Source organism: Mobula hypostoma, chromosome 1 (assembly GCF_963921235.1).
Source record: "Mobula hypostoma chromosome 1, sMobHyp1.1, whole genome shotgun sequence".
Taxonomy (NCBI): domain Eukaryota; kingdom Metazoa; phylum Chordata; class Chondrichthyes; order Myliobatiformes; family Myliobatidae; genus Mobula; species Mobula hypostoma.
Genome location: NC_086097.1, coordinates 36486142 through 36512101, shown reverse-complemented (window position 1 = coordinate 36512101; position 25960 = coordinate 36486142).

Below are 25960 nucleotides of genomic sequence, written 5' to 3'. Positions count from 1 at the left end.
CAAGTTGCATCTCTCGGCCTCATATAGGTGACACTGACTATTCAAGTTAGACCACTTTATTTTTAAACACCAAAAATCCTGCAGATGCTGGAAATCGAAAGCAATGCACACAAAATGCTGGAGGGGAACTCAGCAGATCAGGCAGCGTCTATGGAAAATAATAAATAGTTTCATGCTGAGATACTTCTTGAGGTCTGGAAAGGAAATGGGAAGGTGCTGGAATAAAAAGCCTGGGGGAGGGGAAGGATAGCTAGAGGTGATAGGTGAAGCCAAGTGGGTAGGAAAGGTGAAGGGCTGGAGAGAAAGGAATCTGATAGGAGAGGAGAGTGGACCATGGGAGAAAGGGAACAAGGAGGAGAGTCAGAGGGAGGTGATAGCCAGGTGAGAAGAGATAAGAGGCCAGAGTGGGGAATAGAAGAGGGGAGGGTGAGGAAATTTCAAAACATGTATCAGATTGTACAATAATATAGTATTAGAAGACCCTAGAGCTACAGAATCAGAGAGTCTGATGTGGTCTAAAGTCAGATCCCTAACCTTGTAAAGTTTCCATTACACTCACCATTGTTTCAGTCTCTGATGTACTGGACAGGCCGTCTACCTACTGTGGGATTGTGTCAACGTGCATTCCCAATCAAGCATCCCCAAAACTTCATATTTTTCGTTTTTTTATTACAATGTAAAAGGGAAGCTATTCGGCCCCTTGAGGCTCTACCAGCCCTCAGATCAATCCCACCATTCCCACTCTCCAGACGTGTTTCCCAGTAACCCCTTCTCTTTCCTCTGATTCTCCTGCCACCCACCTAGAGTAGCCAATTAACCCTTGAATAACATACCTTTAGGTCATGGGTGGAAACGAGAGCATCAGGAGGAAACCCACACTGCCACACGGAGAACAGACAAACCCCACACAGAATCAACTCGACTTACTAGAGCAGGTGCAGTGACCGTGTCATGGATTTATGAGAAACAGACAGCCGATGAGGAAACTTGGAGGAACTGTGTTCCACCTGCATTATTATCAGCTAAGTGTGAAGATCTTTAGGCTTGGAAACTAAAGCCACACAAAATTCAATGGAAGTATCCGGGGCTATAGAGATCCAGTAATGGGCAGTTCCAGTAATGTGGCTCCCTCATCCATTTCTCCTCCATTTTCAGCAGTTCTGCTCGTACCAAAGCTCCCCAGACAGAGCAGCTCACCTCCCTTGGTCTTTATCTTTCCCCCACCATCTCCACATCCAGCACGTCGTTCTTCACTGTTTCCACCAGCTACTACCTAATCCCACCACCATTCACATCTACTCCTCCACAATTTTGCTTTCTGTGGGGATCACACTCTCCACGACTCCCCTCCTTCCCTCATCCCTCTTTGCCTGTCAAGCCCCCACCCCCCGCCACCTTCAGGCAATTTTTCCTACAACTGTAGAAGGGATCACACATGTCTCTAAGCCTCCTACCTCACCACCATTCAGGAACCTAAACAGTTCTTCCAAGTGAGATGGGGATTCACTTGCACGTCCCTAATGTTGTCTGCAGCATTCGGTGCTCTCAATGTGGCTAAGTACAGACTAGGCAGCCATTTCGCCAAGCACCTGTGCTCAGTCCACCTTAGTCCTCGAGCTCTGTGTCTTTTCATGTACCTCAACCACTCATATTTCTCTGCACGTCATTGGCTAGTGGTGTATCTCTGCACCACAGTCACGTAGTGGTTAATACATCACTATTACAGCTGTTGGCATCGAAGTTCAGACTTCAATTCTGGCACCGTCTGTAAGAAGTTTGTATGTCGTTCCTACAAGTGTGTGGGTTTCCTCCGGGTGCTCTGGTTTCCTCCCACATTCCAAAAACATACCGTTTAGTGGGTTAATTGGTCATTGTAAATTGTCCTGTGATTAGGCTACATTTAAATAGGTAGCTTGCTGGGTGGAGCAGCATTGTAGGCCAGAAGAGCCTGGTCCACGCTGTAACTTTAAATAAAATAATATAGATCACTCGAGCCGCGTGTGATGTTCCCTTAAGGGGTTGACGTTGGGGAGTTTTCAGGTGGCAGTAGAGACTGATCTGGGATCCACATCTTCCAGACCTCACAAACCTGCCACCTTTGCCACTTGCTGATCGCCACGGGACTTAATCCAGAATATCGAGGTGGATTTCCTTAATGGAGAATACCCATGCCTGACTTCGTTTAAAGTGGGGAGGCTGATGCATGGGCAGCCACTGCGCAGTCCTTGACAGACCGAGGTCAGGGTCCAGTGGCATGGAATTCAAGTCAACCGAAGACCCTTCACTGCTGCAGCCTTCCTCCATCACTGCTGCCGTTGTCCGCCAGCTCCACCACTGAGGTTTTGCTTGGATTGCTTCTTTGCCTGGAACTTCCCCCTTGACCTTACCACCATGGTGACCCTGCAGGTGCTAAGTACCAGATGGCTAAACTCCAGAAAACATCACTCTTGAGATCTCAGAATCTCACAAGCCTCTCCACCACAACAAGGTGCCAACCCTCAGAGAAGTCCCTTTATACATGTAGGGACATGTAGGTACTATATGTTCGGCTCTCCTGTTCTTCACTCTGTTTTTATTAATTTGTTTCAGATCATTCGAAAGCAGAATCACTGCCATTTCTGAGCTCTTTATTGCCTCTCAAACATTTTTTTTCATTTAAGCCACTCCACACTTAAGCCCTTTGGTTCAGTGTCTATATTTATTTGAAATTGCCCCTGTGAAATCCTTTGCGGCTTTTTTTGACTCATGACAGCTTCTGTGCAAATTTCTTCTTAAAAGCAGAACAAGACAGAAATGTTCCAAAAATTAGACAGCATCTGCACTGAGAGAAAATGAAAAGTCTTCAATCTAAAATCTTATCTGTTTCTTTTCCACGGATAATAGCTTGTCATGATTTATATAGTTGCTACTTTTATTTCTGATTTTCTGAGCCTACATTGTTTTGGCTTTACAAGTTGTTGCTTAGATAAAAAACAACAGTACTGTAAGATACTGAGAGGTTAGCCCTGATTTCAACACAACGAGAACAGTCACAGGACTATGTGTAATATGTATACAGAAAGGGAAGGGTACAGATTGCATCATAAACACATTCCTTTGGAGTCTTGATTTCAACATCAGGCCTGATATTTGATCTGATAATTGTAGTAATGACAGGCCTTATTTAATTACCCCTCTCACACCTTCAGAGAACTGCTCTGCTCTGCCACTCATGTGGAAAGGAAATGTTTGTCTCGATTCACAGCAAAAGGCAAATGTGTTGGATGTCCTAATGTTGTTCACAGATGGAACAGTATTCCCACACCAAAAGCACTCTACAGACTTCAAAACAAGAAACTAGTTTAGCAGCCAATGATGTGGGGAAATTTGAATAGACATCAATCCAGAGTAGAAGATATATTTGATTTTAAATATTTTATGGACCACTAAATATAAATTTCTGAGTCGCATGTAAGATTAAGAGAGAAGCTGAAATATCATAAACCTTTAATTTTAAAAAGTAAAGGTAAACCTCTATAAATTTAGAATCTGAGGGAATCACAGCTGACAAACATAAAAATAATTACTAGTTTATAATTGATAATAATTTATAATTTATTACTGAAATAAATCATTCCTTATGCAACAAAGTAATGTTTTTAGATCAGTTTATACCAAGAATGCATTGCAAATGCCCACAGATCTTGCCAATTCCCTGATTTCTTTTTGCAATTATGCTGGAGAAGGCCACAAAATAACACCCTCTGCAGAGTAGCGGGAAGTCTTGGAGTCATAAAGCACAAAATGAAGTCATTCTGTCATTCATGCTGCTGAGCGGACTCACATGCTTTTTACAACGAGTTTACTGTTCACATGCCAGTAGAAGATTTTTGGGGTCCATTCATCATTTTCTCATTGACCCATAGTCTCTTATTCCTGGTCATGTTTTCTTCAGCTCATGTCTCAGCTTATTACATTTAACCTGGTGCTCTTTTAAAGAATTAGATTAGATTATGAGAACACTCAGTCCTCTTTTATGTCATTTAGAAATGCATACATGCATTAAGAAATGATACAATGCAGAGTGATATCACAGAAAACAAGACAGACCAAAGACTAACTCTGACAGAAAAACATAACTATGACATATAGTTACAGCAGTGCAAAGCACTACCATAATTTGATAAAGAACAGACCATAGGCACGGTTAAAAAAAAGTCTTAAAGTCCCCGAGTCGATCGACTCCCGAGTCCCTGATAGCAGGCGGCAAAAGGGAGAAACTCCCTGCCATGAACCTCCAGGCACCGTCAAACTTGCTGATACCTTGGAAGCAGCTGACCCCAGCCGACCCTGAGTCCATCCGTCCGAAAACTCCGAGCTTCTGACCAGCCTCTCCAATACAACCTCCTGAGCGCCATCCTCTGCCAAGTGGCTTCGACCTCGCCCCGGCTGCTGAAACACCCAAAGCTGAGGATTTCAGGGCCTTCAGCTCCAGAGATTCTGGTTACCACACAGTGGCAGCGGTAGCAAAGCGGGCATTTCAGAAGTTTTCCAGATGTTCCGCTGTGCTCTCACGTCTGTCTCCATCAAATCAGGATTGTGCATGGTCCCCTACCTGACAAATAACAGATATTCATCACCGAAGTGGCCACGCGCATTTCCCATTCCACTGAAGTTAGCCTTCTTCTAGTTTAGAATGACCCTCCCATGTTCTTTTCCACTGTCATTCGACGTTTATGATACAATTATCACACTTACCTAAGAGTTAGAGTTATGGAGTCATAGAAAAGTACAGCACAGAAACAGGCTTTCAGCCCATCTAGTCTGTGACCTACCATTTAAACTGCCTACTCCCATCGACCAGCACCGGGACCAGAGCCCTCCATAGCCCTACAGTCCATTTACCTACACAAACTTCTATTAAATGTTAAAAATGACCCCACATTCACCACGTATGCTGGCAGCTCATTACAAACTCTCATGACCCTCGGAGTGAAGAAGTTTACCCTTATGATCCATTTAATCTTTTCACCTTTCACCCTTATCACATGACCTCTGGTTGTAGTTCCATCCAACCTTAGTGCACAAAGCCTGCTTGCATTTACCCTATCTATGCTCTTCATAATTTGTATATCTCTATCAAATCTCCCCTCAATCTTCTACATTCCAAGGAATAAAATCCTAACCTATTCAGTCTTTCCTTATAACTCAGGTCCTGCAATCCTGGCAGCATCTTTGTAAGTTTTCTCTAAACTCTTACAACCTTACTTACAGCCTTCCTGTAGGCAGGTGACTTCAACTGCAGACAATGCTTCAAATTAGGCCTCACCAACATCTTATACAACTTCAATATCACATCCCATCTCCTGTACTCAATGCTTTGATTTATGAAGGCTAATGTGTTTTCATAAATTATTTCCCACAGATATTTAGATATAGAACATAGAACTTTGCAGCATTGGACCAGCCATTTGTTTCACGACGTTGTGCTGATCTTGATGCCAATTTATACGAAATGTCCTCCTCCTCTGTATGATCAGTATTCTTCCACTCCCTTCATGATTCGTCGGGCCCACCTCACTCCTTAGTATCAGATCCAGCTATCTCAGAAATGCAAATGTAAGGAGCATTGCTATGTGTCTCAAAGGGCCTGGGATAGCAAATTAAGAAGGTCAGGCTATCCTGACTGTTATATAATAACTCCTGTATGTAACAAGCTCCTGGGAGTGTCCTCTAATTTTCAATGACAAATAAGAGCAGGTATTTACATGTTTTACATGTTAACTCACATTTTGAGGTTCTCCTCTGGTTGTTGGAACATGCCACAAGCTGAGGTGAGTGATAAATCATCTGAAAAGATAGATCAAATCAGCTTCCTGAAAAATTCACACTGGATTAAATACCTACTGCACATGTAGTACTTTCTCATTGACTTTAGTCATGCCCTCACTTATCTCCAGGGGTATTAACTCTCCTCAGGTATTAAAGACTCAAACAGTTCTCAGAATAGGACATTCAATGGACACACACAAAAAATGCTGGTGAACACAGCAGGTCAGGCAGCATCTCTAGGAAGAGGTACAGCCGACGTTTCAGGCCGAGACCCTTCGTCAGGACTAACTGAAAGAAGAGCTAGTAAGAGATTTGAAAGTGGGAGGGGGAGTGGGAGATCCGAAATGACAGGAGAAGACAGGAGGGGGAGAGATGGAGCCAAGAACTGGACCGGTGATTGGCAAAAGGGATATGAAGCTGGAGAAGGGAGAGGCCTAGGGAGAAGGAAAGGGGGAGGGGAGCACCAGAGGACGGGCAAGGAGTTATAGTGAGGGGGACAGAGGGAGAAAAAAGAGAGGGAAAAAATGGAAAACAAACAAACAAATAAATAAATAAGGGATGGGGTACGAAGGGAAGGTGGGGCGTTAACGGAAGTTAGAGAAGTCAATGTTCATGCCATCGGGTTGGAGGCTACCCAGATGGAATATAAGGTGCTGTTCCTCCAACCTGTGTGTGGCTTCATCTTTACAGTAGAGGGGGCCGTGGATAGACATATCAGAATGGGAATGGAACGTGGAATTAAAATGTGTGGCCACTGGGAGACACGGCTTTCTCTGGCAGACAGAGCGTAGGTGTTCAGCGAAACGGTCTCCCAGCCTGCGTCGGATCTTGGCAACATATAGAAGGCCGCATCGGGAGCACCGGACGCAGTATATCACACCAGCCGACTCACAGGTGAAGTGTTGCCTCACCTGGAAGGACTGTCTGGGGCCCTGAATGGTGGTAAGGGAGGAAGTGTAAGGGCATGTGTAGCACTTGTTCCACTTACAAGAATAAGTGCCGGGAGGGAGATCGGTAGAGAGGGATGGGTGATACGAATGGACAAGGGAGTCGCGTAGGGAGCGATCCCTGTGGAAACAAGAAAGAGGGGTGAGGGAAAGATGTGCTTAGCAGTGGGATTGCGTAGGGAGCGATCCCTGCGGAAAGCAGGGGGGGGCACGTAGGGAGTTCCATCCCTTCCCACAGGAGTGGGAAACCTGTCTTCTCCTATCATTTCAGATCTCCCCTTCCCCCTCTCACTTTCAAATCTCTTTCTAGCTCTTCTTTCAGTTAGTCCTGACGAAGGGTCTCAGCCCAAAACGTCGACTGTACCTTTTCCTAGAGATGCTGCCTGGCCTGCTGCGTTGACCAGCAACTTCTATGTGTGGGGCACGACATATATCTTATTCTGGTATCTCCCCATTTCATTTCAGTCCTGAAGAAGAATCTGTGCTGAAACGTCAAACATTTATTCATTTCCATAGATCCTGCCTGACCTGCTGAGTTCCTCCAGCATTTTGCATGTGCTGCTTTTGATTTCCTTGTGTTTATACACACCTTTTGCAGTTTTGTCAGGGAAAAAGTAGAGAGTAGAAATCAGCTAAGGTTATCACAGTAACACACTGTATTGTAACATGGTCACATGTTGGACAATTAAAGGGTATCACCTACATTATTCTCTCCTCACTCCTGCTCTTCACACCTCGTCTCCTGGAGCTATTGATTTATGATAGCGTCTACACTTCAAAGAGTACTTCATTGTCTGTAAAGCATTTTATTGTAGGGGTGGAGAAAAGAGTATCTTCCTGTTGTTTAGTTAGTTGGAGGGCCCTGATACTTTGCTTTGAAGGGGAAGTATAAAGTGCGAGCAGCAATGAATAATATCACATAAAAGTTGCTGGTGAACGCAGCAGGCCAGGCAGCATCTCTAGGAAGCGGTACAGTCGACGTTTCGGGCCGAGCCCCTTCGTCTTTGTCCTGATGAGTCTCGGCCTGAAACGTCGACTGTACCTCTTCCTAGAGATGCTGCCTGGCCTGCTGCGTTCACCAGCAACTTTTATGTGTGTTGCTTGAATTTCCAGCATCTGCAGATTTCCTCGTGTTTGCATGAATAATATCAATTGTGGTGCTTTGTAGTTGACTTTAATTACACCCTCACTCGCCATCAATAGGCATGCATCAATGTCACACATGAGAATTAGGAGAGCCTCTTATCCCTCTTAATTATCCTTAATTCCCTAGAATGAACAGTTGTAATCAATACAGTTCTGATCAGAGATTTAAACCACCTGGCATTCACTAATTTGCACAAAAGTGTAATTTGTGGCTATTTTCCTCTCTCTGTTCGTGCAATACAATATTTGTACAAATCACAGTCTGTTTATTGGATTGCAGCAATTAAATGTCGTTGTATTTTGTAATGAGTAAACAGTTTGGAGTTCTAACCAGTGAATGATGGGAGCTAGATCACCTTGGACAGACCTCTCTACACATCGAAGAGATTTTTTTAACCAGGTCAGTTCATTGAATATCCTCTGGCTGCCTTTATTTGTGGACATAATCCTATTGAGAGCTGATAAGATAGGGTTTTACCCTTTGGATTAAGATGCCTGAAATGCTTAAATCATTATTTTAAATAACTTGATATATTTGTCAAAGTAAAGATTCTCTATACATATCTTTTGAAGAAATTTTATGAATGTAACTCTTCTTATAATTGTTATCTTCCCACAGTAAATCAGAGGCCTAAAACAGTGAAAAGTTTTATGCCTTTTCTCAGTTTTTTTTTACAGTTTAGGCCTGCTGTAAGGCTAAGCTAGCCAAATGGACTGAGAAACATTTTATCCAAATAACTTCTGGGTTAATGAGGGTTTTTTTCATTTCCCTGTATTCCTATGCAAATCAGAAGGGATCTTAGAAGAGGGGAAACCTACTGATTAAAATGAGAAAGAAAGAAATTCGTTAAAGTAAAAGTCCTTAGAACATAGAACGTGCAACAGCACAGGAACAAGTTCTTTAGTCCACGATGTTTGTGCCAATCTAATCCCATCTTCCTGCACATGGTCTATATCCCTCCATTCGCTGCCTGTATACATTTAACAAGTGGTTGTGGAGATGGAACAGCACACTCATAAGAGGCAGTCCTTCCCTGATAATGAGATGCAGTCCGGTGGTGGTGGTAGACAGGAAGTGCAGATCAGTGGTCATGGAGATGGGGAGGGTTCAAGCACGTGTAAGAGATTCAGGTTGAGGGAAAGATGCAGAATGGCTTGCTATTATTTACTCTTTAGATGACTGTGAATAATGGGTATTTGGGTAAGATGCAATTGGATCCATAACCCCTGCAAACTGATGATTTCAGAACCTGATCTGATATAGAATGGAAAAACCACTGATAATTCAATAGTTATAAATTCACTTCAAGAATATGTCTTTGCTTGGTTTTGGCTCTGTGTTTCATTGTGTCTGCTTGTAATTCATTGTCTGTACTGGAAGATAAATCCACAATAAGCAAATATAATGGCTAGTATTTTAAAGCACTCTCCACATAAATTTTAGTAAACCTACCACGATACCCTATCAATAAACACTCACAAGCCTGGAATCTGAAGTCCCTCCTTGAACCTACCTCCCTTATCCTAGTATCTCCTTATGAAATTATTAAGTTTTATTTCTTGTGCAATGTTTTATGATGTTAGTTAAGGATTTGTTTTAGATCAGAATGTGCTACATTAACATTGCTGCTGTCATTATCTCTGTAGCTAGATCTCAGGGTTAACTGATTTATACATGAAGGACTAATGTGCATCTGAGACACTTTAACCAGTGGGAATTATTGTCTGCCAGATTCCAAGCACGGAAAACAGAATATAGTCTGACTCCAAAGATTATGGAAAGGAGCTTGTCTGGAGTAGGTATCGAATGACAAACCAGCTCTGTTAAAGAGTGTGGTAATCCAGGATTTGCCACCATGAAGTCAGCCAAGCTGCAATCCAAATATAGAAGGAAATTCATATCTAAACCATACACACTCATAAAATGGTCAAAGATCCTATTTGAGGTGGCACAAAGTTGATGGCTCAATAAGTGTCTGAGTATTGTTTGATTAGAGGTTTGTCATAAACTCTGGTGTGTGAGCAATGTCACCAGAGAGAAGTAGCTGGTAAGTATGAAGTAGTCTCTTTACTTGACAAAATGAATGAAGCACAGCAGGCATCATATAGAGACCCTTTTGGAGGAAGAGGCCTGTTCGGCCGAACAACATAATGATATTTTATATGCTAAAGATTAAAGGGCAATTCTATATTTACAATGTATCTACAATGCTTTCCTTTGAATTATGTATAACTTTCATACCTCCTTTTTCGTATCCACACTATAGACACCAAATGAATTTTAAGGTACAGTCGACGTTTCGGGCTGAGACCCTTCACCAGGACCCTTCGTATAGGTCTGCTGCGTTCACCAGCAAATTTGATGTGTGTTGCTTGAATTTCCAGCATCTGCAGAATTCCTTGTCTAAATGAATTTTAAATCAGCATTGTATGCTCTTCCAATTAATTGTGGTTCACGGCTCTTAGAAACTCATTGTCCAGAGCTGCATTTTAAATTTAATCTACAGTCCACATTCGGATCTGAAGTTTGGTGACTGAAGTTAATATTTTGCTATGTACAGAATATGCTCTAACAAAATCCTCAATTAACTTGTATCTATGATTTTTTTTCTCTCTCGCTGCCTCTTTCCTTTGGTTGAATATATTGTTCTAGGTATTGTGGACTAAAAGAACAATGGGTTTATATTCGCACTCACACTATATTCCAGTGTTGGCATTATGAAGATATGGATGGCATGAAAATCCATAAAACTACAGGTGTTAGAAATCTAAAATAAGAACACAAAATGCTGGAGAAACATAACATGTCAAACAGTATCTATGAAAAGAGAAACAGAGCCAAACGTTTCAGGTTGAAGTTCCTTTGTCAGAAGTAGGAATGAATAAATATAAGCAACAGACACAAAATGCTGGAGGAACTCAGCAGGCCAGGCAGCATCTATGGAAAAGAGTATAGTTGATGTGTTGGGCCAAGACCCTTCATCAGGACTGGGATAAAAAGATGAGGAGTCAGTGTAAGAAAGTGGGGAGGGGAAGGTGAGGGAGAAGCACAAGATAATAGGTGGGGGGAGGGGTGAAGTAAAGATCTGGAAAGTTGATTGGTGAAAGAGATACAGGGCTGGAGAAGGGGGAACCTAATAGGAGAAGACAGAAGGCCATGGAAGAAAGGAAAGGAAGAGGAGCACCAGAGTGAGGCTGGTAATAGGCTGGTAAGGAGATAAGGTGAGAGGGAAATGGGAACGGAGAATGGTGAAGTGGGTCTGGGGCATTACCACAAGAATAAAAATAAGTTGGTTTTAGGTTTCAAAGGTGGGGAAGAGATGGATAGTCAATGGTGAGGCATGGGTTGCCATGGAGATCAGTTGGATGATGGATTAATGGGGCCATTCAGTGAACAGTGGGCGGGGGGAGGGAAAGGAAAAAATGAAGATAGCGAGACAAGGAGGACAGTTATAAAGCGAGTATAGAGGAAAAGGTATCTGAAACAGTGAGATCATGCTGTGCCAGTGGAGAGAGGAAAAGCTGAATCAATATCAATATCAACACATACAAAATACTGGAGGAACTTAGTAGGTCAGGCAGCATCCATGGCAGAAAATGAGCAGCCGAAGATTCAGGTTGAGACTCCTGAAAGACAATAAACTTGAACTGCATAAGACTGCTTAAGCTCCTGCTCCGAAATGCAAGCAGTTCAGTCTTCTTCATAGATGTGGTCTGATACCTTGAGTTCCTCCAGCATTTTGCCTGTGTTCATCTAGTATCGCAGAGAAAGTGAGTTCAGAATATTCTACAAACTTAAGTTGTAGAATTTGATTATTGACTCCAGAACACTGGAACACACCCCAGACAGAAGATGAGATTTTGTTCTTAGTTTGCTTTGAGTATCATTTACAACAGTAAAAGAGGTCACGGTTTGAGAATGTGAGTGACAATGGAAGTGACAGGCAACAGAACATTCCCCTATACACTGAAACACTGGTATTCTGAAAAGAATCAGAATCAGGTTTATTATCACAGGCATGTGACGTGAAATTTGTTAACTTTGCAGCAGCAGTTCAATGCAATATATAATATAGAAGGAAAAAACAAAATAATAATAAATAAATCAATTACAGTATATGTATATTGAATAGATTAAAAATTGTGCACAAAACAGAAAAAACATATATTAAAAAAAGTGAGGTAGTGTTCACGGGTTCAATGTCCATTTAGAAATCGGATAGCAGAGGGGAAGAAGCTGTTCCTGAATCGCTGAGTGTGTGCCTTCAGGCTTCTGTACCTCCTACCTGATGATAACAGTGAGAAAAGTGCATGCCTTGGGTGCTGGAGGTCCTTGATAATTGATGCTGCCTTTCTGAGACATTGATCCTTGAAGATGTCCTGGGTACTTTGTAGGCTAGTACCCAAGATGGAGCCGACTAAATTTTGGGCCAAGAACTTAAGCAGTCTTGATGTAGTTCAAGTTCAAGTTTATTGTCTTTCGGGAGTCTCAATCTGAAGCTTCGACTGTTCATTTTCCACCATGGATGCTGCCTGACCCACTAAGTTCTTCCAGCATTTTGTATGTATTGATATTGATATTGATTCAGCTTTTCCTCTCTCCACTGCCATGGCATGATCAGGCAAACTGTTTCTATATTCATCAAGTCTGTGGGGCCGAGGCAGTTCAACACAAGCATGAAGTGGAAAAATCAAACCATGAAATCCCTATTTTTCTCACAGCCTCAGTGCAAGTTTGACCCTGTGAACATTTTAAATAACATTTCTTTTAATTCATGTTGCCATACTAAAAGCTAGAGTAGCTTTATGCAAATGAAAAAATACAAGTTGAAATTGAAACTGAATTGAGGCCATATATAAAATTAAAACATTTTATACAAATAAAACATATGAAAAATTATGAGGAGTATATTGTATATAGAGTAAATGCAAGCAGGGTTTTTTCCCCACTGAGGTTGAGAGAGACTAGAAATAGAGATCATAGGTTAAGGGTGAAAGGTGAAGTATATAAGGGGAACCTGAGGGGCAGCTTCACTGAAAAGGTGGTGAGAGTGGAATGAGCTGCCAATGGAAGTGGTGGATGCAAGTTTAATTTCAACATTTCAGAGACATTTGGGTAAGTACATGGATAGGAGAGGTATGGAGAACTATGGTAAACACAAAATATTCTGCAGATGCTGGGGTCAAAGCAACACTCACAACACGCTGGAGGAACTCAGCAGGTCGGGCAGCATCCGTGGAAACGATCAGTCAACGTTTTGGGCCGGAACCTTTCGTCAGGACTGTAGAGGGAAGGGGCGGAGGCCCTATAAAGAAGGTGGGGGGAAGGTGGGAAGGAGAAGGCTGGTAGGTTCCAGGTGAAAAACCAGTAAGGGGAAAGAAAACGGGGTGGGGGAGGGGAAGCAGGACTATGGTCCAGGTGCAAGGCAATGGGAATAGGCAAAACAATAGTCTGGCACAGGCTGGATGGGGTGAAGGGCCTGTTTCTGTGCTGTACCACTCTGACTCTATTTCTGAATTGTAATAGATCAGACAGGTGTTCTACTTTTAGCTGTGATTGACTGACACATTTGAAGTGTGATAAGAAAGAATGAAAGTTGTGGACAATATTTAAATTAAATATTGAAGGTCAGATGGTTGACAGCGAATTATAAGCCTGGAGAATATTAAATGATGAAATAAACCATAGGTAAAAACGACTAGTTATTTAGTCCTCCAGCCTAATTACAGGATCTCTGGCCACTACTTATTTTAATGAAATGGAATCCATCAAAGAAAATAACGTCAGAGGAAAGCAATGGTTGAAAGTACTACCTGGTTGCCAACATGCTGTCATTGAAGGAGTACTTGTGATTCCCAGTAGTTTACAAGGGGTGACATTTTTCATTATTGCAGGTAAATTTCAAAGCTTTGTGGAGAAATTTCTTTAGCCACAGGATGATAAATCAGTGAAATTTATTGCCACAGATGACTGTGGAGGCTAAGTCATTGGGTATGTTGACAGTGGAGGTTGATAGGTTCTTGATTATTCAGGGTGTCAAAGTTTGTGGGTTGAAGGCAGTAGAATGGGGTTCAGAAGGATAATAAATCAGCCATGATAGAATGGCAGAGCAGACCTGATTGACCAAATGGCCTAATTCTCTTCCTATGTACCCCACCCCCACCCCCGTCGGCCAGTCCACAAGAATATTGTCAATATTAAACCGGGCCACGCTGCAGAAAAGGTTGGAGACCCCTGGTGTATCTGATCCAGATTGTTGCAGCTGAGCATTACAAAATGCTGAAGGATGTCAATAGGTCAATCTGTATCTATGGAGGGTAATCAACTATTTTTAGTTTTGGGCCAATACACTTCATTGGGACTGGAAAGGACGAGGACAGAAGCCAGAATAAAAGGGGAGGGGAAGACCAGGAGCTAGTGGGTGCTAGGAGAATCCAGGCATGAACGGTGGGGTGGGGGGTGGTCGAGGAAGCAGGAATGTGAGGGAGGGCAGGAAGTAGGAATGATACTAAAGCTGAGAGATAATAATTGGAAAGGCAAAGGGCTGAAAAAGAAATGATCTGTTAAGACACTAGATCATGGAATAAAGGAAAGGGTGTGGGGAACTAGAGAGGAAAAAGTGTAGGTACTGTTTGCGAGGGTAGGGAGGGGATCAACTACAGTAGTGCATTTAATATTTGAGTAATATTGTTTGATTAAGCATTCTTTGTTTACCTAATTCATTATGAGTTATATATAAGATGTGTGTGAATAACATATGATATTACACCACCATATGTCTTATTAAAGGAAAACTAAGTAGACAAAATATATCTAGGCTCCTATGTTTTTCTTCTGATTAATTTCTGGAATTACAAACCATAACAATGGTAACAGGGAAGTTTTAAAATGAACCAGGGATGATGACATACCCATTGAAGTGCAGAACGTTTTTCTTCTGCAGGATGGAGGGGCATTTTAGTTTTTTTTTAAAAAAGGCAGCAAACAGACTAAATTAACACACTGAGTATGGTTACAGGTTCATAAACAGTAAGTACTGGTGGTGGTGATAATTTTTTTTTAAGTAGAAAAGGCTGACTACGGATAACTAGATGAGGTATACAGAATGAACTGAGCAGTACTTTGAAGCAAGTGAAATGGCCAATGAAAACCAATAGGTAGAAAAGCATACAGTTTGCTAGAAGTTTAACTGCTCCAACCAAACCAGCTGAAATGAACTTTGCTGCTATTGTGAATGTGATACAGGAATATTTAGAACCAAAACCACTGTTATTTGCAGAATGCTTTAGTCTCCTAAGCTAATTCAATAGAAAGGGGAGTCCATTTCATCTTACATGCTGAATTAAAGATATTGTCTGAGCATTGTTTTTTGAATGAGATTCCTAGATGGTCTGTTACTACCCATGGGTCAGTCCAGGACATCTTGGATTGAGTCCTTGGCATTCTGAAATGAAAGGGTGAACAGCCAGAGCACGTGGTCCTTAAACTGTTGGTACCAATACCACATATAGGTTAGAAGAGTGATGAGGTTCTGCAAAGTGATTTCAGGGAGTTAGGTGCTAAGTTAAAGGACAGGACCTTTAAGGTTGTGATTTCAGGATTGCTACCCATGCCATGTGCTAGTGATGCCAGAAATAGGAAGATCACTCAGTTTAACACATAGCTAAGGAGGGAAGATGTCAGATTTTTTGGATCATTGGATTCTCTCAGGAGGGACCTGTACAGAAGAAATGTTTTGCACCTCAACTGGAGGAGACTAATATCCTAGTGGGAAGGTTTGTTAGTGCTGTGTGTCTGTGGGGGGGGGGGGAGGGGGGTGTTTAAAACTAGAACTGCAGGGGCATGGGAACCAGAGTCCCAGAACATATAGTGGAGTGGTTGAGGAGAAAGATGTTGTTAAGACCTGGACAAAGTCAGGAATGAAAAGGTTCAGCATGGTGTGAATAGTGTCCTGAGCTGCTTATATTTCAATGCAAGAGGTATTGTAAGAAAAGCAGATAAGCTCAGGGCATGGATCAACACCTGGAATTATGGTATTATTACCACTAGTGAGACTTGTTTGCAGAAGGGGTAGGATTGGCAGCTCAGTATTCTGGATTTATGTTCCTTTAGAGGTGACAGAGCAGGAGGGATTAAAGGAGGGGTGGTGTTACTAGGCAGGGAAAATGTCAGGACAGACTGGAGAATTCTTCTAGTGAGGCTTTATGGTGACACTGAGAAATAAGAAAGGTATGACCATATTAATGGGGTATATTATAGATCACCCAACAACCAGCTGGATTTAGAGCAACAAATTTGTAGAGAGACTGCAGACTGTTGCGAGAAACATAAGGTTATTATAGTAGGTGATTTTAACTTCTCACATATTGACTGGGACTCCCATACCTTAAAAGGACAAGATGGGATAGAATTTGTCAAATGTGTTCAAGAATGTTTCCTTAATCAGTATATACATGTCCCACGGAGAGAGAGTGTGTGATGCTTGAACTGCTGTTAGGGAATGAGACGGTCGGTGACAAAAGTTTGCATAGGGTAATCATAATACCATTAGTTTCAAAGAAAATATGGAAAAAGATAGGTCCATTCTGTGGGTTGAGATGCTAAATAGGAGAAAGGCCAATTTAGATGGTATCAGAAAGGACCTGGAAAGTGGTGATTGGGATAGGCTGTTTTCTGGCAAAGGTTCATTTGTTAAGTGGAAGGCTTCCAAAAGTTAAATATGGAGAGTATAAAGCTTGTATGTGCCTTTCAGAATAAAAGGTCAAGATAAACAGGTTTAAGGAGCTTAGTTTACAAGTGATATTGAGGCCCTTGCTAAGAAAAATAAAGGAGGTGCATAGCAGGTATAGGCAGGTAGGAACAAATAAAGTATTTATGGATTATAAGAAATGCATGAGAACACTTAACAAAGAAAGGCACGAGATTGCCTAGCAGACAAGGTGAAGGAGAATCCTAAGGAGATCAACAGATACATTAAGAACAAAAGGATTGCAAGGGACAAACTTGTTCCTCTGGAAGATCAGAATGGTAATCGATGCATAGAGCCGAAAGAGATGGGGGAGACCTTCAATGGATTTTTTGCATTTGCATTCCTTCAGGAGCTGGACACAAAGTCGAGAGAAGTGAGGCAAAACAGAATCAACTTTGTGGACCCTAAACAGGTTACAGAGCAAGAGGTGTCCCTCTTTTGTGATGATGCTGTGGAGGTAGTTGGTTTACAAACAGAAACAGTATGTAGTGAGATGCTAGCAAGGAGAGGCTGATGATAGGGCAAAATTGTTGTGAAAGGGATATATCGCAATGTAAAATGGGAACAAAATTGAAAAGAGTGATGAATTCAGGACTGGAGGTGTTATGTTTGAATGTGCATAGTATATGGAATAAAGTAGGTGAACTTGCAGCACATTGGCATGTACGACATTGTGCTTATCAGTAAATTGTAGCTGAAAGAAGATTATAGCTGGGAGCTTAATGTCCAAGGATACATGTTGTATCAAAAGGATGGGCAGGTAAGCTGAGGGGGTGGGGTGGCTCTCTCGGTAAAAATGAAATCAAATTATTAGATAGTGGTGACATAGGATTGGAAGGTTTAGAGTCACTGTGGGTAGAGCTGAGAAACTGCAAAAGTAAAAAGACCCTGAAAGGAGTTATACACAAAACTTCAAACAGTAGTAAAAATGTGGTCTACAAATTACACAGGAGATAGAAAATGGATGTCAAAAGGACAATGTTATGATAGTCATGGGGATTTTAATATGTAGGTATATTGGGAAAATCACCTTGATGCTGGATCCCAAGAATGGCAATGAGATGGACTTTTAGAGCAGCTCGTGGTTGAGCCCATAAGGGGATCGGCAACTCTGTATTGGGTGTGGTGCAATGAACTGGAACTGATTTGAGAGCTTGAGGTAAAGGAACACTTGGGGACTAGTGATCATAACATGATAGAATTCATTCTCCAATTTGAGAAGGCAAAGCTAAAGTTAGATGTGTCGGTATTTGCAGTGGAATAAAGGGAATTACAGAGAGGGGAGGTGGCCAAAATTCATTGGCAGGGATGACAGCAGAGCTGCAATAGCTGGAATTTCTGGGAGCAATTCTGAAGGCACAGGATAGATGGATTCTAAAGAAGATGTATTCAAAAGGCAGGATGACATAACCATGGCTGACAAGAGAAGTCAAAGCCAACATAAAATCCAAAGAGAAGGCATATTATAGAGAAAAAATTAATGGGAAGTAAGAGGATTGGGAAGCTTTTAACAGCCAACAGAAGACAAGTTAAAATAAATTATTAAGAAAGTGAAGATAGAATACAAAGGTAAGCTAGCCAATAACATTAAAGTGGATACCAAAAGTTTCTTCAGATGCACGGTAAAAATGAGGTTAGAGTAGATATCAGACAGCTGGAAAATGATGCTGGTAGTAATAGTGAACAAGGAAATGGCAGACAAACTAAATAAGCATTTTGAATCAGTCTTCACTGTAGAAGACACTAGCAGTATGCTGGAAGTTCAAGTGTGTTGGGGGCAGAAGTATATATAGTTACCATTACTAGGGAGAAGGTTCTTTGGAAACTAAAAGGTCTGAAGGTAAATATGTCAATTGGACCAGATGGTCTACATCCCATGGTTCCGAAGGGGGGGTGGCTGAAGAGATTGTGGAGGCATTCGCAATGATCTTTCAAGAATCAATGGATGCTGACATGGTTGCAGAGGACTGGAAAATTGCAAATATCACTCAACTCTTCAAGAAGAGTGATGCAGAAAAGAGAAATTATTGAATAGTTACTCTGACCTCTGTGGTTGGGAAGATGTTGGAGTCAATTGCCAAGGACGTAGCTTTAGGGTACATGGAGGCACATGATAAAATAGGCCGTACTCAGCATTGTTTCCTTAAAAGAAAATCTTGCCTGACAAACCTGTTGGAATTCTTTGAAGAAATAATAAGCAGTATAGACAAGGGAGAATCAGTGGATGGTGTGTACTTGGATTTTCAGAAGGTCTTTGACAAGGTGTCACACATGAGGCTGCTTAACAGCCTATGAGCCCATGGTATTACAGGAAAGATTCTAGCATGGATAGAACATTGACTATTTGGCAGAAGGCAAAGACTGGGAATAAAGGGAGCCTTTTCTGGTTGGCTGCCGGTGACTAGTGGCGTTGCACAGGGGTCTGTGTTGGGACTGATTTTTTTTTAAACATTATATGTCAGTGATTTGTATGATAGAATTGATGGCTTTGTGGCTAAGTTTGTGGGTGGTACAAAGATGGGTGGAGGGGTAGGTAGTTTTGAGGAAGCAGAGATGCTACAGAAGGACTTGGATGGATTAAGAGAATGGGCAAAGAGATGGCAGATGGAATACAGTTTCGGACAGTGTATGGTCATGCACTTCGGTAGAAAATATCAATGCATAGACCACTTTCTAAATGGAGAAAAAAATTCAAAAATCTGAGGTGAAGAGGTAATTGGGAGTTCTCATGCAGGATTCCCTGATGGCTAATTTGTACATTGAGCAGTGGTGAGGAAGGCAACTGTGATGCTAGTATTAATTTCAAGAGAATTAGAATATAAAAGCAAGGATGCAATTTTGAGGCTTTCTAAAGCACTGCTGAAGTCTCGCTAGGAGTATTATGAGCAATGTTTGACCCCTTATCTAGGAAAAGATATGTTGACATTGGAAGGAGCTCAAAGGAGGTTCATGAAAATTGTTCCAGGTTTGAAAGGCTTTTTTCTATGAGAAATGTTTGATGTCAACAGGCCTGTATTCACTGGAATTCAGAAGAACGAGGGTGAATCTCATTGAAATCTCTCGAATGTTGAAAGGCTGTGACAGAGTGGATGTGGAGAGGATGTTTCTTATGGTGGGGGAGTCCTAGACCAGAAGACATAGCCTCAGAATAGAGGGATGTGCATAGAATGGAGTTGAGAAGAAGTTTCTTTAGCCAGAGTGTTAGAGCAGATTGTGAGGTGGAGGAGGATAAAGGTCATGCGAAAACTGCAAGTATAGTGCATGGAGTAAAGCCAGATCTAACGTATAAAGAGGCTTTCAGGAAAGAAAAGCAGAGTAAAGGGTGTAAAAGTGTCACAGTATGTTGACAGGCCGACTAGTGGGAATGCCATACTAGATCTAGTATTAGGTAACAAACTGGGTCAGGTCACAGATCTCTCACTGAGTGAGCATCTGGGGGACAATGACCACTGCTCCCTGACCTTTAACATTATCATGGAAAAGGATAGAACCAGAGAGGACAGGAAAATTTTTAATTGGGGAAGGGCAAATTATGAGGCTGTAAGGCTAGAACTTGCGGGTGTGAATTGGGATGATGTTTTTGCAGGGAAATGTACTATGCACATGTGGTCGATGTTCAGGGATCTCCTGCAGAATGTTAGGGATAAATTTGTCCCGGTGAGGAAGATAAAGAATGGTAGGGTGAAGGAACCATGGGTGACAAGTGAGGTGGAAAATCTAGTCAGGTAGAAGAAGGCAGCATAAATGAGGTTTAGGAAGCAAGGATCAGATGGGTCTATTGAGGAATATAGGGAAGCAAGAAAGGAGCTTAAGAAGGGGCTGAGGAGAGCAAGAAGGGGGCATGAGAAGGCCTTGGCGAGTAGGGTAAAAGAAAACCCCAAGGCATTCTTCAATTATGTGAAGAACAAAAGGATGACAGGAGTGAAGATAGGACCGATTAGAGATAAAGGTGGGAAGATGTGCTTGGAGGCTGTGGAAGTGAGCGAGGTCCTTAATGAATACTTCTCTTCGGTATTCACCAATGAGAGGGAACTTGACGAAGTTGAGGACAATATGAGTGAGGTTGATGTTCTGGAGCATGTTGATATTAAAGGAGAGGTGTTGGAGTTGTTAAAATACATTAGAACGGATAAGTTCCCGGGGCCTGACGGAATATTCCCCAGGCTGCTCCACGAGGCGAGGGAAGAGATTGCTGAGCCTCTGGCTAGGATCTTTATGTCCTCGTTGTCCATGGGAATAGTACCAGAGGATTGGAGGGAGGCAAATGTTGTCCCCTTGTTCAAAAAGGTAGTAGGGATAGTCGGGGTAGTTATAGACCAGTGAGCCTTACGTCTGTGGTAGGAAAGCTGTTGGAAAAGATTCTTAGAGATAGGATCTGTGGGCATTTAGTGAATAATGGTCTGATCAGGGACAATCAGCATGGCTTTGTGAAGGGAAGATCATGTCTAACAAGCCTGATAGAGTTCTTTGAGGAGGTGACCAGGCATATAGATAAGGGTAGTGCAGTGGATATGATCTACATGGATTTTAGTAAGGCATTTGACAAGGTTCCACATGGTAGGCTTATTCAGAAAGTCAGAAGGCATGGTATCCAAGGAAGAATGGCCAGGTGGATTCAGAATTTGCTTGCCTGCAGAAATCAGAGGGGCGTGGTGGAGAGAATACATTCAGATTGGAGGGTTGTGACTCTTGGTGTCCCACAAGGATCGGTTCAGGGACCTCTACTTTTTGTAATTTTTATTAACGACCTGGATGTTAGGGTAGAAGGGTGGGTTGGCAAGTTTGCAGATGACAGAGAGGTTGGTGGTGTTGTGGATAGCGTAGAGGATTGTCGAAGATTGCAGAGAGACATTGATAGGATGCAGAAGCGGGCTGAGAAGTGGCAGATGGAGTTCAACCCAGAGAAGTGTACGGTGGTACACTTTGGAAGGGCAAACTCCAAGGCAGAGTACAAAGAAGATGGCAGGATACTTGATAGTGCGGAGGAGCAGAGGGATCTGGGGCTACATGATCTCAGATCCCTGAAAGTTGCCTCACAGGTGGATAGGGTAGTTATGAAAGCTTATGGGGTATTAGCTTTCATAAGTAGAGGGATAGCGTTTAAGAGTCGTGATGTAATGAATCAGCTCTCTAAAACTCTGGTTAGGCCATACTTGGAGTACTGTGTCCAGTTCTGGTCACCTCACTATAGGAAGGATGTGGAAGCATTGGAAAAGGTACAGAGGAGATTTACCAGGATGCTGCCTGGATTATGATCAGAGATTAAGGGAGCTGGGGCTTTACTCTTTGAAGAGAAGGAGGATGAGAGGAGACATGATAGAGGTATACAAGATATTAAGAGGAATAGATAGAGTGGACAGCCAGCGCGTCTTCCCAGGGCACTCAATACAAGAGGACATGGCTTTAAGGTAAGGGGTGGGAAGTTCAAGGGGGATATTAGAGGAAGGTTTTTTACTCAGAGAGTGGTTGGTGCGTGGAATGCACTGCCTGAGTCAGTGGTGGAGGCAGATACACTAGTGAAATTTAAGAGACTACTAGACAGGTATATGGAGGAATTTAAGGTGGGGGTTATATGGGAGGCAGGGATTATGGGTCGGCACAACATTGTGGGCCAAATGGCCTGTATTGTGCTGTATTATTCTATGTTCTATGTAAATTTGTGGATTCATTACCATGGTTGGCTGTGGAGGCCAAGTCATTGGGTATATTTATGGCAGAGAATGATATATTCTTCAATAATCAGGGCACGAAGGGGTACGGGGAGAAGGCAGGAGTTTAGGGCTGAGAGAGAAATGGATCAGCCATGATAAAATGGCCACGCAGTTTCAGTGGGTCAAATGACCTAATTCTGCTCCTATATCTTATGGTCTGTGGTCTTTTGGTTTTATAAACTGGATATATGAGCATGTGTATAGACATAGGCTGATGAGGTGTAGTCAGCATGGCTTTGCAGGTGGTAGGTCATGTCTAATCAGTCTGACAATTTTTTGAGTAAGTTACCAGGAAAGTTGATGAAGGCAAGGCAGTGGATGTTGTCTACATGGATTTTAGCAAGGCCCTTGACAAGGTCTCACATGGGAGGTTGGTCAAGAAGGTTCAGTCACTCGGCATTCAAGGTAAGGTAGTAATTTGGATTTGACATTGCCTTTGGTGGAGAAGCCAGAGAGTAGTTGTAGATGGTTGCCTCTCTGACTGGAGGCCTGTGACTAGCGAAGTGTCGCAGTGTTTGGTGCTGGGTCCAGTCTTGTTTCTCATGTATATCAGTAATCTGGATGATAATGTGGTTAACTGGATCAGCAAATTTGTGGATGACACCAGGATTGCGGGGGTGTATCAAAGCTTGCAGAGGGTTTTGGACCAGCTGGAAAAATGCACTGAAAAATGGCAGATAGATTTTAATACAGACAAGTGTAAGGTGTTGTACTTCAGTAGAACCAACCACCAGGGAAGGTCTTACACAGTGAACAGCAGGGCACTGACGAGTGCAGTAGAGCAAAGGGATATGGGAATACAGGTCCTTAATCATTGAAACTGGCAGGTAGATAGGGTTGTAAAGAAAGCTTTTGGTACATTGGCCTTCATAAATCAAAGAATTTAGTACAGGAGATGGATCGTTATGCTGAATTTGTATAAGACGTTGGTGAAGCCTAATTTGGAGTATTATGTAAACAACAGGAATTCTGCAGATGCTGGAAATTCAAGCAACATACATCAAAGTTGCTGGTGAACGCAGCAGGCCAAGCAGCATCTATAGGAAGAGGTGCAGTCGATGTTTCAGGCCGAGACCCTTTGTCAGGACTAACTGAAATAAGAGTGAGTAAGAGTGAGTAAACGTCGACTGCACCTCTTCCTATAGATGCTGCTTGGAGTATTATGTGCTGTTTTGGTCACCTACCTGCAACAAAGATGTAAATAAGGTTGAAAGGGTACTGATTCAATTTGCAAGGATGTTGGAGGAGCTGAGTTATAAGGAAAGATTGAATATGTTATGACTTTATTCCTTGGAACGCAGAAAATTGAGTGGAGATTTGACGGGGGTATACAAAATTATGAGAGGTATGCAAGCAGGCTTTTTCCTCTGAAGTTGGGTGGGTCTACTGCTAGATGTCATGGGTGAAGGGTGAAAGGTGAAAAGTTTGAGGGGAACATGAAGAAAAGCTTCTTCACTCAGAGGGTCATGAGAGTGTGGAACGAGCGGTCAGCAGAAGTGGTGCATGCAAGCTCAATTTCAATGCTTAAGAGAAGGTTGGGTAGGTACATGGATGGTAGGGGTATGGAGAGCTGTAGCCCCAGTGCAGGTCAATGGGAATAAGCAATTTTAATGGTTGGAATGGACTAGATGGGCTGAAAGGCCTGTTTCTATTCTCTATTTTTCTATGACCCTGTTGTCAACTCAGTAATGGGCTTAATGATGCACAGAGAGATCATTTTAGTTTGTGGAAACTTACAAGAAGCTCTCAAAAATGGCTCCTAACTGGAGCATAACTCACATTTAAAAGAGCAGTTGAAATTCCTGTATCAATGGAAACAGCAGACAGAGACACAATTGGATAGCAGTCAGAAATAAAAGTCAGCATGAACAAAATTGCAAATTCTAAACAGAAAACCTGCCTGGCTGAGAAAACTGTGTTCCTGTTGTGGCTGGGGCTCGCATATACCAGACTGATCCAGGTTTAAAGTCAAAACTTGCAGTAAATGTAACAATTAGGACACATATGAAGAGAATGTTGGGCAGACAAAAATAAATGGACTGCACAAGAAAGAGAAAATGATTAAAAAGTCAAGTTACAGTTTCAAAAAGAGCATTAATCTGCATGCTGTAGATAAAAAATCTGATAATGATGAGAGTGAAAAAAGATTGTGTAGCTTTGAGATTTGCATTGCAAAACCTAGCAATAGACAAGCAATATGGCTTACACCAGAAGTGAATGGTATATTAATTAAAATGTAATTGGACACTAGCTCGGTGGTTTCAGTCACTCCACAAAATGAGTTTGAATGGCATTTCAGATACTAATCTGAAGCCTGCAGATATCCAACTAAGAACTTGTACTGGACAAAAGAGAAGTCCTGTGGGAATGACATTCATAACAGTGAAATACAACAATCAACAAGCCACATTGGGCTTGTGTTTGGTAAAACCAGGAGGACCAGCAATGTGGGGCTGTGACTGGTTGAGACAACTACAACTTGATTGGAGATCCATCCACATTCTCTTTTAATAGTCAACTGAAAGCAAATTAAGAAAGGTAGTGGATGATGCCACAATAGTGTTCAAGGATGGCATTGAAAAACTCAAATATATCAAGGATAAAATGGTGTTAAGTGAAAGTGCTACATCCAAGTTTTACAAAGACTGTCTGGTTCCTTGTACCATCTGTGATAAAGTAGTCAATTAGCTAGATCTCATGGAGGCTGAAGGAATTCTTTCCAAGGTTGAGTTGGAGTTTATAGCTAAGCAGGGAGGAGTGTAGTATATTTAATATTTCAGGGGCAGAAAAGGAATGTGTGGGCCTTGCATCCAGATATCCCCACCCTACCTGTCCAAGGCAAAATCAGTTCTCATTTCACGTGCTCTATATGTTTAAGCACTGACAAGTTCCTGAGAGATGAGAGCATCTTGGGTTTTGAAATCCGCATCTGACTGGTGAGCTGTCTCAATTTTTCTCCGTCTTATTTGACAATGGAGTAAAAGTCATTCATTTTGTTGCTGTTCTTCTTCAATCCATAAAGACTCTCCCATTTCTCTTGCCACCCCCCAGAGACTTTGTGGTTTTTGTGGAGGCTGGATAGCCTTTTTTCATCTGTTTTCACTGTCAGGGGCAATGTTTGTGGTGATGTTGTACAGAGAAGGTTCTTTTTAAATTTGTCTGTCAAGTGGCCAAGAGAAGCCACTCCTGTGTAAAGCTCAAAATAATTTTGTTCTTCAAATATTGACTCAGTTTGGGGTTTCCAGTAGAATCAAATTACAGAAGAATCAAGCTATAATATGACTTGGACAACATAATTGCACCTTGAAATGCTGTTCAATATGATTTCCTTTTATGGCATTTCTTGATGCCAAAAACCAAGAATGGGGAAAAAAAGCACTTCTCTCCAGTCCCTTTGCCACGTCAAAGAGTGACTCACTCTACAGTTCACTGCACCAGGATGTGGAGCCTTAAGAAGAGAAGAAATGAGTAGGAGTGGCCAGACAGTCCCTGGAATCTATCCCATCATTCAACAAGATTATGGTTCTTCTGACTTTTGGCCATTTCCTTCCCAACATCGTAACCCTTAACTTCACTGCCATCCTAAATATTATAT